Below are 13,389 nucleotides of genomic sequence, written 5' to 3' on the forward strand. Positions count from 1 at the left end.
GGGACGTGTGTTGGGCTCTACGTCGGGACGTGTGTTGGGCTCTACATCAGGATTTAGCTTACTTTCAGCTCTACGTCGGGACGTGTGTTGGGCTCTACGTCGGGACGTTTGTTGGGCTCTACATCAGGATTTAGCTTACTTTCAGCTCTACGTCGGGACGTGTCTTGGGCTCTACGTCGGGACGTGTGTTGGGCTCTACATCAGGATTTAGCTTACATTCAGCTCTATGTCGGGACGTGTGTTGGGCTCTACGTCGGGACGTGTGTTGGGCTCAACGTCGGGACGTGTGATGGGCTCAACGTCGGGACGTGGGTTGGGCTCTACGTCGGGACGTCTGTCAGGCTCTACGTCGGGACGTCTGTCTGGCTCTACGTCGGGACGTCTGTCGGGCTCTACGTCGGGACGTCTGTTGGGCTCTACGTCGTGACGTGTGTTGGGCTCTGCGTCGGGACGTGTGTTGGTCTCTACATCAGGATTTAGCTTACTTTCAGCTCTACGTCGGGATGTGTGTTGGGCTCTTCGTCGGGAGGTGTGTTGGGCTCTACGTCTGGACGTGTGTTGGGCTCTACATCAGGACTTAGCTTTAATTCAGCTCTACGTAGGGACGTGTGTTGGGCTCTACGTCGCGACGAGTGTTGGGCTCTACGTCGCGACGAGTGTTGGGCTCTACATCTGTAGTTAGATAAATTTCAGCTCTACATCGGGACGTGCGTTGGGCTCTACGTCGGGACGTGCGCTGGGCTCTACGTCGGGACGTGCGTTGGGCTCTACGTCGGGACGTGCGTTGGGCTCTACATTAGGGTTTAGCTTACTTTCACCTCTACGTCGGGACGTGTATTGGGCTCTACGTCGGGACGTGTGTTCGGCTCTACTTCGGGACGTGTGTTGCTCTCTACGTCGGGACTTGTGTTGGGCTCTACGTCGGGACGTGTGTTGGGCTCTACGTCGGGACTTGTGTTGGGCTCTACGTCGGGACGAGTGTTGGGCTCTACATCGGGACGTGTGTTGGGCTCTACATCAGGATTTAGCTTACTTTCAGCTCTACGTGGGGACGTGTGTTGGGCTCTACGTCGGGACGTGTGTTGGGCTCTACGTCGGGACGTGTGTTGGGCTCTACATCAGGACTTAGCTTAATTTCAGCTCTACGTCGGGACGTGTGTTGGGCTCTACGTCGGGACGTGTGTTGGGCTCTACGTCGGGACGAGTGTTGGGCTCTACGTCGGGACGTGTGTTGGGCTCTACGTCGGGACGTGTGTTGGGCTCTACGTCGGGACTTGTGTTGGGGTCTATGTCGGGACGTGTGTTGGGCTCTACATCAGGATTTAGCTTACTTTCAGCTCTACGTCGCGACGTGTGTTGGGCTCTACGTCGGGACGTGTGTTGGGCTCTACGTCGGGACGTGTGTTGGGATCTACGTCGGGACGTGTGTTGGGCTCTACGTCGGGACGTGTGTTGGGCTCTACATCAGGACTTAGCTTACTTTCAGCTCTACGTCGGGACGTGTGTTGGGCTCTACGTCGGGAAGTGTGTTGGGCTCTACGTCGGGACGAGTGTTGGGCTCTACATCTGTAGTTAGATAACTTTCACCTCTACGTCGGACGTGTGTTGGGCTCTACGTCGGGACGTGTGTTGGGCTCGACATCAGGATTTAGATTACTTTCAGCTCTACGTCGGGACGTGTGTTGGGCTCTACATCAGGATTTAGATTACTTTCAGCTCTACGTCGGGACGTGTGTTGGGCTCTACATCAGGATTAAGATTACTTTCAGCTCTACGTCGGGACGTGTGTTGGGCTCTACGTCGGGACGTGTGTTGGGCTCTACATCAGGATTTAGCTTCCTTTCAGCTCTACGTCGGGACGTGTGTTGGGCTCTACGTCGGGACGTGTGTTGGTCTCTACATCAGGATTTAGCTTATTTTCATCTCTACGTCGGGACATATGTTAGGGTCTACATCAGGTTTCAGCTTGTTTTCAGCTCTACGTCGGGACGTGTGTTGGGGTCTACGTCGGGACGTGTGTTGGGCTCTATGTCGGGACGTGTGTAGGGGTCTAAGTCGGGACGTGTGTTGGGGTCTACGTCGGGACGTGTGTTGGTCTCTACGTCGGGACGTGTGTTGGTCTCTACGTCGGGACGTGTGTTGGACTCTACGTCGGGACGTGTGTTGGGCTCTACGTCGCGACGTGTGTTGGGCTCTACGTCGGGACGTGTGTTGGGCTCTACATCAGGATTTAGCAAACTTTCAGCTCTACGTCGGGAAAAGTGTTATGCTCTTTGTCGGGACGTGTGTTGGTCTCTACATCAGATTTAGTTTTTTTTCAGCTCTACGTCGGGACGTGTGTTCGGCTCTACGTCGGGACGTGTGGTGGGCTCCACGTCGGGATGTGTGTTGGGCTCTACATCAGGTTTAGCTTATATTCAGCTCTACGTCGGGACGTGTGTTGGGCTCTACGTCGGGACGTGTCTTGGGCTCTACATCAGGATTTAGCTTACTTTCGGCTCTACGTCGGGACGTGCGTTGGGCTCTACGTCGGGACGTGCGTTGGGCTCTACGTCGGGACGTGCGTTGGGCTCTACGTCTATAGTTAGCTAACTTTCAGCTCTACGTCGGGACGTGCGTTGGGCTCTACGTCGGGACGTGCGTTGGGCCCTATGTCGGGACGTGCCTTGGGCCCTATGTCGGGACGTGTGTTGGGTTCTACGTCTGTAGTTACCTAACGTTCAGCTCTACATCGAGACGTGTGTTGGGCTCTACGTCTGTAGTTAGTTGACTTTCAGCTGTACGTCGGGACGTGTGTTGGGCTCTACATCAGGATTTAGCTTACTTTCAGCTCTACGTCGGGAAGTGTGTTGGGCTCTACATCAGGATTTAGCTTGTTTTCAGCTCTACGTCGGGACGTGTGTTGGGCTCTATGTCGGGACGTGTGTTGGGCTCTACGTCGGGACGTGTGTTGGGCTCTACATCAGGTTTAGCTTATATTGAGCTCTACGTCGGGACGTGTGTTGGGCTCTACTTCGGGACGTGTGTTGGGGTCAACATCAGTGTTTAGCTTACTTTCACCTCTACGTCGGGACATGTGTTGGGCTCTACGTCGGGACGTGTGTTGGGCTCTACGTCGGGACGTGTGTTGGGCTCTACATCACGATTTAGCGTACTTTCAGCTATACGTCGGGACGTGTGTTGGGCTCTACGTCGGGATGTGTGTTGGGCTCTACATGAGGATTTAGCTTACTTTCAGCTCTACGTGGGGACGTGTGTTGGGCTCGACATCAGGATTTAGCTTACTTTCAGCTCTACTTCGGGACGTGTGTTGGGCTCTACGTCGGGACGTGTGTTGGGCTCTTCGTCGGGACGTCTGTTCGGCTCTACGTCGGGATGTAGCTTACTTTCAGCTCTATGTCGGGACGTGTGTTGGGCTCTACGTCGGGACGTGTGTTGGGCTCTATGTCGGGACGTGTGTTGGGCTCTATGTCGGGACGTGTGTTGGGCTCTACGTCGCGACGTGTGTTGGGCTCTACGTCGAGACGTATGTTGGGCTCTACATCAGGGTTTACCTTACTTTCAGCTCTACGTCGGGACGTGAGTTTGGGTCTACGTCGGGACGTGTGCTGGGCTCTACGTCGGGACGTGTGCTGGGCTCTACGTCGGGACGTGTATTGGGCTCTACGTCGCGACTTGTGTTGGAGTCTGGCCCAGGACGTGGGTTGGGCTCTACGTCGGGACGTGGGTTGGGCTCTACGTCGGGACGTCTGTCGGGCCCTACGTCGGGACGTGGTTTGGGCTCTACGTCGGGACGTTTGTCGGGCTCTACGTCGTGACATGTGTTGGGCTCTGTGTCGGGACGTGTGTTGGTCTCTACGTCAGGATTTAGCTTACTTTTAGCTCTACGTCGGGACGTGTGTTGGGCTCTACGTCGGGACGTGTGTTGGGCTCTACATCAGTGTTTAGCTTACTTTCACCTCTACGTCGGGACATGTGTTGGGCTCTACGTCGGGACGTGTGTTGGGCTCTACGTCCGGACGTGTGTTGGGCTCTACGTCGGGACGTGTGTTGGGCTCGACATCAGGATTTAGCTTACTTTCAGCTCTACTTCGCGACGTGTGTTGGGCTCTACGTCGGGATGTGTGTTGGGCTCTTCGTCGGGACGTCTGTTCGGCTCTACGTCGGGATGTAGCTTACTTTCAGCTCTACGTCGGGACGTGTGTTGGGCTCTACGTCGGGACGTGTCTTGGGCTCTACATCAGGACTTAGCTTACTTTCGGCTCTACGTCGGGACGTGCGTTGGGCTCTACGTCGGGACGTGTGTTGGGCTCTACGTCGGGACGTGTGTTGGGTTCTACGTCTGTAGTTAGCTAACGTTCAGCTCTACATCGAGACGTGTGTTGGGCTCTACGTCTGTAGTTAGCTGACTTTCAGCTCTACGTCGGGATGTGTGTTGGGCTCTACATCAGGATTTAGCTTACTTCCAGCTCTACGTCGGGAAGTGTGTTGGGCTCGACATCAGGATTTAGCTTGTTTTCATCTCTACGTCGGGACGTGTGTTGGGCTCTACATCAGGTTTAGCTTATATTGAGCTCTACGTCGGGACGTGTGTTGGGCTCTACGTCGGGACGTGTGTTGGGCTCTACATCAGTGTTTAGCTTACTTTCACCTCTACGTCGGGACATGTGTTGGGCTCTACGTCGGGACGTGTGTTGGGCTCTACATGAGGATTTAGCGTACTTTCAGCTCTACGTGGTGACGTGTGTTGGGCTCGACATCAGGATTTAGCTTACTTTCAGCTCTACTTCGGGACGTGTGTTGGGCTCTACATCGGGACGTGTGTTGGGCTCTACGTCGGGACGTGTGTTGGGCTCTTTGTCGGGACGTCTGTTCGGCTCTACGTCGGGATTTAGCTTACTTTCAGCTCTATGTCGAGACGTGTGTTGGGCTCTATGTCGGGACGTGTGTTGGGCTCTACGTCGCGACGTGTGTTGTGCTCTACGTCGAGACGTATGTTGGGCTCTACATCAGGGTTTACCTTACTTTCAGCTCTACATCGGGACGTGAGTTTGTGTCTACGTCGGGACGTGTGCTGGGCTCTACGTCGGGACGTGTGCTGGGTTCTACGTCGGGACGTGTGTTGGGCTCTACGTCGCGACTTGTGTTGGAGTCTGGCCCGGGACGTGTGTTGGGCTCTACGTCGGGACGTGTTTTGGGCTCTACGTCGGGACCTCGGTTGGCTCTACGTCGGGACGTGTGATGGGCTCTACGTCGGGACGTGGGTTGGGCTCTACGTCGGGACGTGCGTTGGGCTATACGTCGGGACGTCTGTCGGGCCCTACGTCAGGATGTGGGTTGGGCTCTACGTCGTGAAGTCTGTCGGGCCCTACGTCGGGACGTGTGTTGGGTTCTAAGTCTGTAGTTTGCTAACGTTCAGCTCTACGTCGAGACGTGTGTTGGGCTCTACATCAGGATTTAGCTTACTTTCAGCTCTACGTCGGGACGTGTGTTGGGCTCTATGTCGGGACGTGTGTTGGGCTCTACGTCGGGACATATGTTGGGCTCTACGTCGGGACGTGTGTTGGGCTCTACGTTGGGACGTGTGTTGGGCTCTACGTCGGGACGTGTGTTGGTCTCTACGTCGGGACGTGTGTTGGACTCTGTGTCGGGACGTGTGTTGGGCTCTACGTCGGGACGTGTGTTGGGCTCTGCGTTGGGACGTGTGTTGGGCTCTGCGTCGGGACGTGTGTTGGGCTCTACGTCGGGATGTGTGTTGGGCTCTACGTCGCGACGTGTGTTGGGCTCTATGTCGGGACGTGTGTTGGGCTCTACATCAGGATTGAGCTTACTTTCAGCTCTACGTCGGGACATGTGTTGGGCTCTACGTCGGGACGTGTGTTCGGCTCTACATCCATAGTTAGCTTACTTTCAGCTCTACGTCGGGACATGTGTTGGGCTCTACGTCGGGACGTGCGTTGGGCTCTATGTCTGTAGTTAGCTAACTTTCAGCTCTACGTCGTGACGTGTGTTGGGCTCTACGTCGGGATGTGTGTTGAGCTCTACATCAGGATTTAGCTTACTTTCAGCTCTACGTCGGGACGTGCGTTGGGCTCTACGTCGGGACGTGTGTTGGGCTCTACTTCGGGACGTGTGTTGGGCTCTACGTCGGGACGTGTGTTGGGTTCCATGTCGGGACGTGTGTTGGGCTCTACGTCTGTTGTTAGCTAACCTTCATCTCTACGTCGGGACGTATGTTGGGCCCTACGTCGGGACGTGTGTTGGGCCCTACGTCGGTACGTGTGTTGGGCCCTACGTCGGGACGTGTGTTGGGTTCTACGTCTGTAGTTAGCTAACGTTCTGCTCTATGTCGGGACGTGTGTTGGGCTCTACGTCTATAGTTAGCTAACTTTCAGCTCTACGTCGGGACGTGCGTTGGGCTCTACGTCGGAACGTGTGTTGGGCTCTACGTCGGGACGTGTGTTGGGCTCTACGTCGGGACATATGTTGGGCTCTACGTCGGGACATGTGTTGGGCTCTACATAAGGATTTGGATTACTTTCAGCTCTTCGTCGGGACGTGTGCTGGGCTCTACGTCGGGACATGTGTTGGGCTGTACATCAGGATTTAGCTTACTTTCAGCTCTACGTGGGGACGTGTGTTGGGCTCTACGTCGGGACGTGTGTTGGGCTCTACGTCGTGACGAGTGTTGGGCTCTACGTCGGGACGAGTGTTGGGCGCTACGTCGGGACAAGTGTTGTGCTCTACGTCGGGACGAGTGTTGGGCTCTACGTCGGGACGAGTGTTGGGCTCTACGTCGGGACGAGTGTTGGGCTCTACATAAGGATTTAGCTTACTTTCAGATCTACGTCGGGACGAGTGTTGGGCTCTACATAAGGATTTAGCTTACTTTCAGATCTACGTCGGGACGTGTGTTGGGCTCTATGTTGGGACGTGTGTTGGGCTCTATGTTGGGACATGTGTTGGGCTCTACGTCGGGACGTGTGTTGGGATCTACATCAGGATTTAGGTTAATTTCAGCTCTACGTCAGGTCGTGTGTTGGGCACTACGTCGGGACGTATGTTGGGCTCTACGTCGGGACGTGTGTTGGGCTCTACGTCGGGACGTGTGTTGGGCTCTACGTCGGGATGTGTTTTGGACTCTACGTCGGGACGTGTGTTGGGCTCTACGTCGGGACGTGTGTTGGGCTCTACATCTGTAGATAGCTAACTTTCAGCTCTACGTCGGCACGTGCGTTGGGCTCTACGTCGGCACGTGCGTTGGGCTCTACGTCGGGACGTGCGTTGGGCTCTACGTCGGGACGTGTGTTGGGCCCTACGTCGGTACGTGTGTTCGGCCCTACGTCGGTACGTGAGTTGGGCCCTACGTCGGGACGTGTGTTGGGTTCTACGTCTGTAGTTAGCTAACGTTCAGCTCTACGTCGAGACGTGTGTTGCGCTCTACGTCTGTAGTTAGCTGACTTTCAGCTATACGTCGGGTCGTGTGTTGGGCTCTACATCAGGATTTAGCGTACTTTCAGCTCTACGTCGGGACGTGCGTTGGGCTCTACGTCGGGACGTGCGTTGGGCTCTACTTCGGGACGTGTATTGGACTCTACATCTGGATTTAGCTTACTTTCAGCTCTACGTCGGGACGTGTGTTGGGCTCTACGTCGCGACGTGTGTTGGTCTCTGCGTCGGGACGTGCGTTGGGCTCTACGTCGGGACGTGCGTTGGGCTCTACGTCGGGACGTGTGTTGGGCTCTACGTCGGGACGTGTGTTGGGCTCTACATCAGGATTTAGCTTACTTTCAGCTCTACGTCGGGATATGTGTTGGGCTCTACGTCGGGACGTGTGTTGGGCTCCACATCAGGATTTAGCTTACTTTCAGCTCTTCGTCTGGACGTGTGTTGGGCTCTACCTCGGGACATGTGTTGGGCTCTACATCAGGATTTAGCTTACTTTCAGCTCTACGTGGGGACGTGTGTTGGGCTTGACATCAGGATTTAGCTTACTCTCAGCTCTACGTCGGGACGTGTGTTGGGCTCTACGTCGGGACGTGTGTTGGTCTCTACATCAGGATTTACCGTACTTTCAGCTCTACGTCGGGACGTGCGTTGGGCTCTACGTCGGGACGTGTGTTGGACTCTACTTCGGGACGTGTGTTGGGCTCTACGTCGGGACGTCTGTTGGGTTCTACGTCGCGATGTGTGTTGGGCTCTACGTCGAGACGTATGTTGGGCTCTACATCAGGATTTAGCTTACTTTCAGCTCTATGTCGGGACTTGTGTTGGGCTCTACGTCGGGACGTGTGTTGGGCTCTACGTCGGGACGTGTGTTGGGCTCTACATCAGGATTTAGCTTACTTTCAGCTCTACGTCGGGATATGTGTTGGGCTCTACGTCGGGACGTGTGTTGGGCTCCACATCAGGATTTAACTTACTTTCAGATCTACGTCGGGACGTGTGTTGGGCTCTACGTCGGGACGTGTATTGGGCTCTACATCAGGATTTAGCTTACTTTCAGCTCTACGTCGGGACGTGTGTTGGGCTCTACATCGGGACGTGTGTTGGGCTCTACGTCGTGACGTGTTTTGGGCTCTACGTCGGGACGTCTGTTGGGTTCTACATCAGGGTTTAGCTTACTTTCACCTCTACGTCGGGACGTGTGTTGGGCTCTACGTCGGGACGTGTATTGGGCTCTATATCAGGATTTAGCTTACTTTCAGCTCTACGTCGGGACGTCCGTTGGGCTCTACGTCGGGACGTGTGTTGAGCTCTACGTCGTGACGTGTTTTGGGCTCTACGTCGGGACGTCTGTTGGGTTCTACATCAGGGTTTAGCTTACTTTCACCTCTACGTCGGGACGTGTGTTGGGCTCTACGTCGGGACGTGTGTTGGGCTCTACGTCGGACGTGCGTTGGGCTCTACATCGGGACGTGTGTTGGGCTCTACATCAGGATTTAGCGTACTTTCAGCTCTACGTCGGGACGTGTGTTTTGATCTACGTCGGGACATGTGTTGGGCTCTACGTCGGGACGTGTGTTGGGTTCTACGTCGCGACGTGTGTTGGGCTCTACGTCGAGACATATGTTGGGCTCTACATCAGGATTTAGCTTACTTTCAGCTCTACGTGGGGACGTGTGTTGGGCTCGACATCAGGATTTAGCTTACTTTCACCTCTACGTCGGGACGTGTGTTGCGCTCTACATCAGGATTTAGCTTACTTTCAGCTCTACGTCGGTACGTATGTTGGGCTCTACATCAGGATTTAGCTTACTTTCAGATCTACGTCGGGACATGTGTTGCGCTCTACGTTGGGACGTGTGTTGGGCTCTATATCAGGATTTAGCTTACTTTCAGCTCCACGTCGGGACGTGTGTTGGGCTCTACGTCGGGACGTGTGTTGAGCTCTACGTCGGGACGTGTGTTGGGCTCTACATCAGGATTTAGCTTACTTTCAGCTCTACGTCGGGACGTGTGTTGGGCTCTACATCAGGATTAAGCTTACTTTCAGCTCTACGTCAGGACGTGTGTTGGGCTGTACGTCGGGACGTGTGTTGGGCTCTACGTCGGGACGTTTGTTGGTCTCTACCTTGGGACGTGTGTTGGGCTCTACATCAGGATTTAACTTACTTTCACCTCTACGTCGGGACATGTGTTGGGCTCTACGTTGGGACGTGTGTTGGGCTCTACGTCGGGACGTGTGTTGGGCTCTACGTCGGGACGTGTGTTGGGCTCTACATCAGGATATAGCTTACTTTCAGCTCTACGTCAGGACGTGTGTTGGGCTCTACGTCGGGACATGTGTTGGGCTCTACGTCGCGACGTGTGTTGGGCTCTACGTTGGGACGTGTGTTCGGCTCTCAGTCGGGACGTGTGTTGGGCTCTACGTGGGGACGTCTGTTGGGCTCTACGTCGGGAATTAGCTTACTTTCAGCTCTACGTCGGGACGTGTGTTGGGCTCTACGTCGGGACGTGTGTTGGGCTCTACGTCGGGACGTGTGTTGGGCTCTACGTCGGGACGTGTGTTGGGCTCTACGTTGGGACGTGTGTTCGGCTCTCGGTCGGGACGTGTGTTGGGCTCTACGTTGGGACGTGTGTTGGGCTCTACGTCTAGACGTGTGTTGGGCTCTACATCAGGATTTAGCTTACTTTGAGTTCTATGTCGGGACGTGTGTTGGGCTCTACGTCGGGACATGTGTCGGGCTCTACGTCTGTAGTTTGCTAAATTTCAGCTCTACGTCGGGACGTGCGTTGGGCTCTACGTCGGGACGTGCGTTGGTGTCTACGTCGGGACGTGCGTTGGGCTCTCCGTCAGGACGTATGTTGGGCTCTATATCAGGATTTAGCTTACTTTCGGCTCTACGTCGGGACGTGTGTTGGGCTCTACGTCGGGAAGTGTGTTGGGCTCTACGTCGGGAAGTGTCTTGGGCTCTACGTCGGGAAGTGTGTTGGGCTCTAAGTCAGGACGTGTGCTGTGCTCTACGTCGGGAAGTGTGTTGGGCTCTATATCAAGATTTAGTTTCTATTCAGCTCTACGTCGGGACGTGTGTTGGGCTTTACGTCGGGACGTGTGTTGGGCTCTACATCAGGATTTAGCTTACTTTCAGCTCTACGTCGGGACGTGTGTTGGGCTCTACGTCGGGACGTGTGTTGGGATCTACATCAGGATCTAGCTTACTTTCAGCTCTACGTCGGGACGTGTGTTGGGCTCTACGTCGGGAAGTGTGTTGGGCTCTACGTCGGGACGTGTGTTGGGCTCTACGTCGGGAAGTGTGTTGGGCTCTACGTCGGGAAGTTTGTTGGGCTCTACATCAAGATTTAGCTTCCTTTCAGCTCTACGTCGGGACGTGTGTTGGGCTCCACGTCGGGACGTGCGTTGGGCTCTAACTCGGGACGTGTGTTGGGCTCTACGTCGGGACGTGTGTTGGGCTCTACGTCGGGACGTCTGTCGGGCTCTACGTCTGTAGTTAGCTAAATTTCAGCTCTACGTCGGGACGTGCGTTGGGCTCTACGTCGGGACGTGCGTTGGTCTCTACGTCGGGACGTGCGTTGGGCTCTCCGTCGGGACGTGTGTTGGGCTCTATATCAGGATTTAGCTTACTTTCGGCTCTACGTCGGTACGTGTGTTGGGCTCTACGTCGGGAAGTGTGTTGGGCTCTACGTCGGGAAGTGTGTTGGGCTCTAAGTCGGGACGTGTGTTGGGCTCTACGTCGAAAAGTGTGTTGGGCTCTACATCAAGATTTAGCTTCTATTCAGCTCTACGTCGGGACGTGTGTTGGGCTCTACGTCGGGACGTGTGTTGGGCTCTACGTCGGACGTGCGTTGGGCTCTACATCGGGACGTGTGTTGGGCTCTACATCAGGATTTAGCGTACTTTCAGCTCTACGTCGGGACGTGTGTTTTGATCTACGTCGGGACATGTGTTGGGCTCTACGTCGGGACGTGTGTTGGGTTCTACGTCGCGACGTGTGTTGGGCTCTACGTCGAGACATATGTTGGGCTCTACATCAGGATTTAGCTTACTTCCATTTCTACGTCGGGATGTGTGTTGGGCTCTACATCAGGATTTAGCTTACTTTCAGCTCTACGTGGGGACGTGTGTTGGGCTCGACATCAGGATTTATCTTACTTTCACCTCTACGTCGGGACGTGTGTTGCGCTCTACATCAGGATTTAGCTTACTTTCAGCTCTACGTCGGTACGTATGTTGGGCTCTACATCAGGATTTAGCTTACTTTCAGATCTACGTCGGGACATGTGTTGCGCTCTACGTTGGGACGTGTGTTGGGCTCTATATCAGGATTTAGCTTACTTTCAGCTCCACGTCGGGACGTGTGTTGGGCTCTACGTCGGGACGTGTGTTGAGCTCTACGTCGGGACGTGTGTTGGGCTCTACATCAGGATTTAGCTTACTTTCAGCTCTACGTCGGGACGTGTGTTGGGCTCTACATCAGGATTAAGCTTACTTTCAGCTCTACGTCAGGACGTGTGTTGGGCTGTACGTCGGGACTTGTGTTGGGCTCTACGTCGGGACGTTTGTTGGTCTCTACCTTGGGACGTGTGTTGGGCTCTACATCAGGATTTAACTTACTTTCACCTCTACGTCGGGACATGTGTTGGGCTCTACGTTGGGACGTGTGTTGGGCTCTACGTCGGGACGTGTGTTGGGCTCTACGTCGGGACGTGTGTTGGGCTCTACATCAGGATATAGCTTACTTTCAGCTCTACGTCAGGACGTGTGTTGGGCTCTACGTCGGGACATGTGTTGGGCTCTACGTCGCGACGTGTGTTGGGCTCTACGTTGGGACGTGTGTTCGGCTCTCAGTCGGGACGTGTGTTGGGCTCTACGTGGGGACGTCTGTTGGGCTCTACGTCGGGAATTAGCTTACTTTCAGCTCTACGTCGGGACGTGTGTTGGGCTCTACGTCGGGACGTGTGTTGGGCTCTACGTCGGGAAGTGTGTTGGGCTCTACGTCGGGAAGTGTCTTGGGCTCTACGTCGGGAAGTGTGTTGGGCTCTAAGTCAGGACGTGTGCTGTGCTCTACGTCGGGAAGTGTGTTGGGCTCTATATCAAGATTTAGTTTCTATTCAGCTCTACGTCGGGACGTGTGTTGGGCTTTACGTCGGGACGTGTGTTGGGCTCTACATCAGGATTTAGCTTACTTTCAGCTCTACGTCGGGACGTGTGTTGGGCTCTACGTCGGGACGTGTGTTGGGATCTACATCAGGATTTAGCTTACTTTCAGCTCTACGTCGGGACGTGTGTTGGGCTCTACGTCGGGAAGCGTGTTGGGCTCTACGTCGGGACGTGTGTTGGGCTCTACGTCGGGAAGTGTGTTGGGCTCTACGTCGGGAAGTGTGTTGGGCTCTACATCAAGATTTAGCTTCCTTTCAGCTCTACGTCGGGACGTGTGTTGGGCTCCACGTCGGGACGTGCGTTGGGCTCTAACTCGGGACGTGTGTTGGGCTCTACGTCGGGACGTGTGTTGGGCTCTACGTCGGGACGTCTGTCGGGCTCTACGTCTGTAGTTAGCTAAATTTCAGCTCTACGTCGGGACGTGCGTTGGGCTCTACGTCGGGACGTGCGTTGGTCTCTACGTCGGGACGTGCGTTGGGCTCTCCGTCGGGACGTGTGTTGGGCTCTATATCAGGATTTAGCTTACTTTAGGCTCTACGTCGGTACGTGTGTTGGGCTCTACGTCGGGAAGTGTGTTGGGCTCTACGTCGGGAAGTGTGTTGGGCTCTAAGTCGGGACGTGTGTTGGGCTCTACGTCGAAAAGTGTGTTGGGCTCTACATCAAGATTTAGCTTCTATTCAGCTCTACGTCGGGACGTGTGTTGGGCTCTACGTCGGGACGTGTGTTGGGCTCTACATCAGGATTTAGCTTACTTTCAGGTCTACGTC

The sequence above is a fragment of the Leptosomus discolor genome, unplaced genomic scaffold (assembly GCF_034619465.1).
Source record: "Leptosomus discolor isolate bLepDis1 unplaced genomic scaffold, bLepDis1.hap2 HAP2_SCAFFOLD_28, whole genome shotgun sequence".
NCBI classification, from domain to species: Eukaryota; Metazoa; Chordata; class Aves; order Leptosomiformes; family Leptosomidae; genus Leptosomus; species Leptosomus discolor.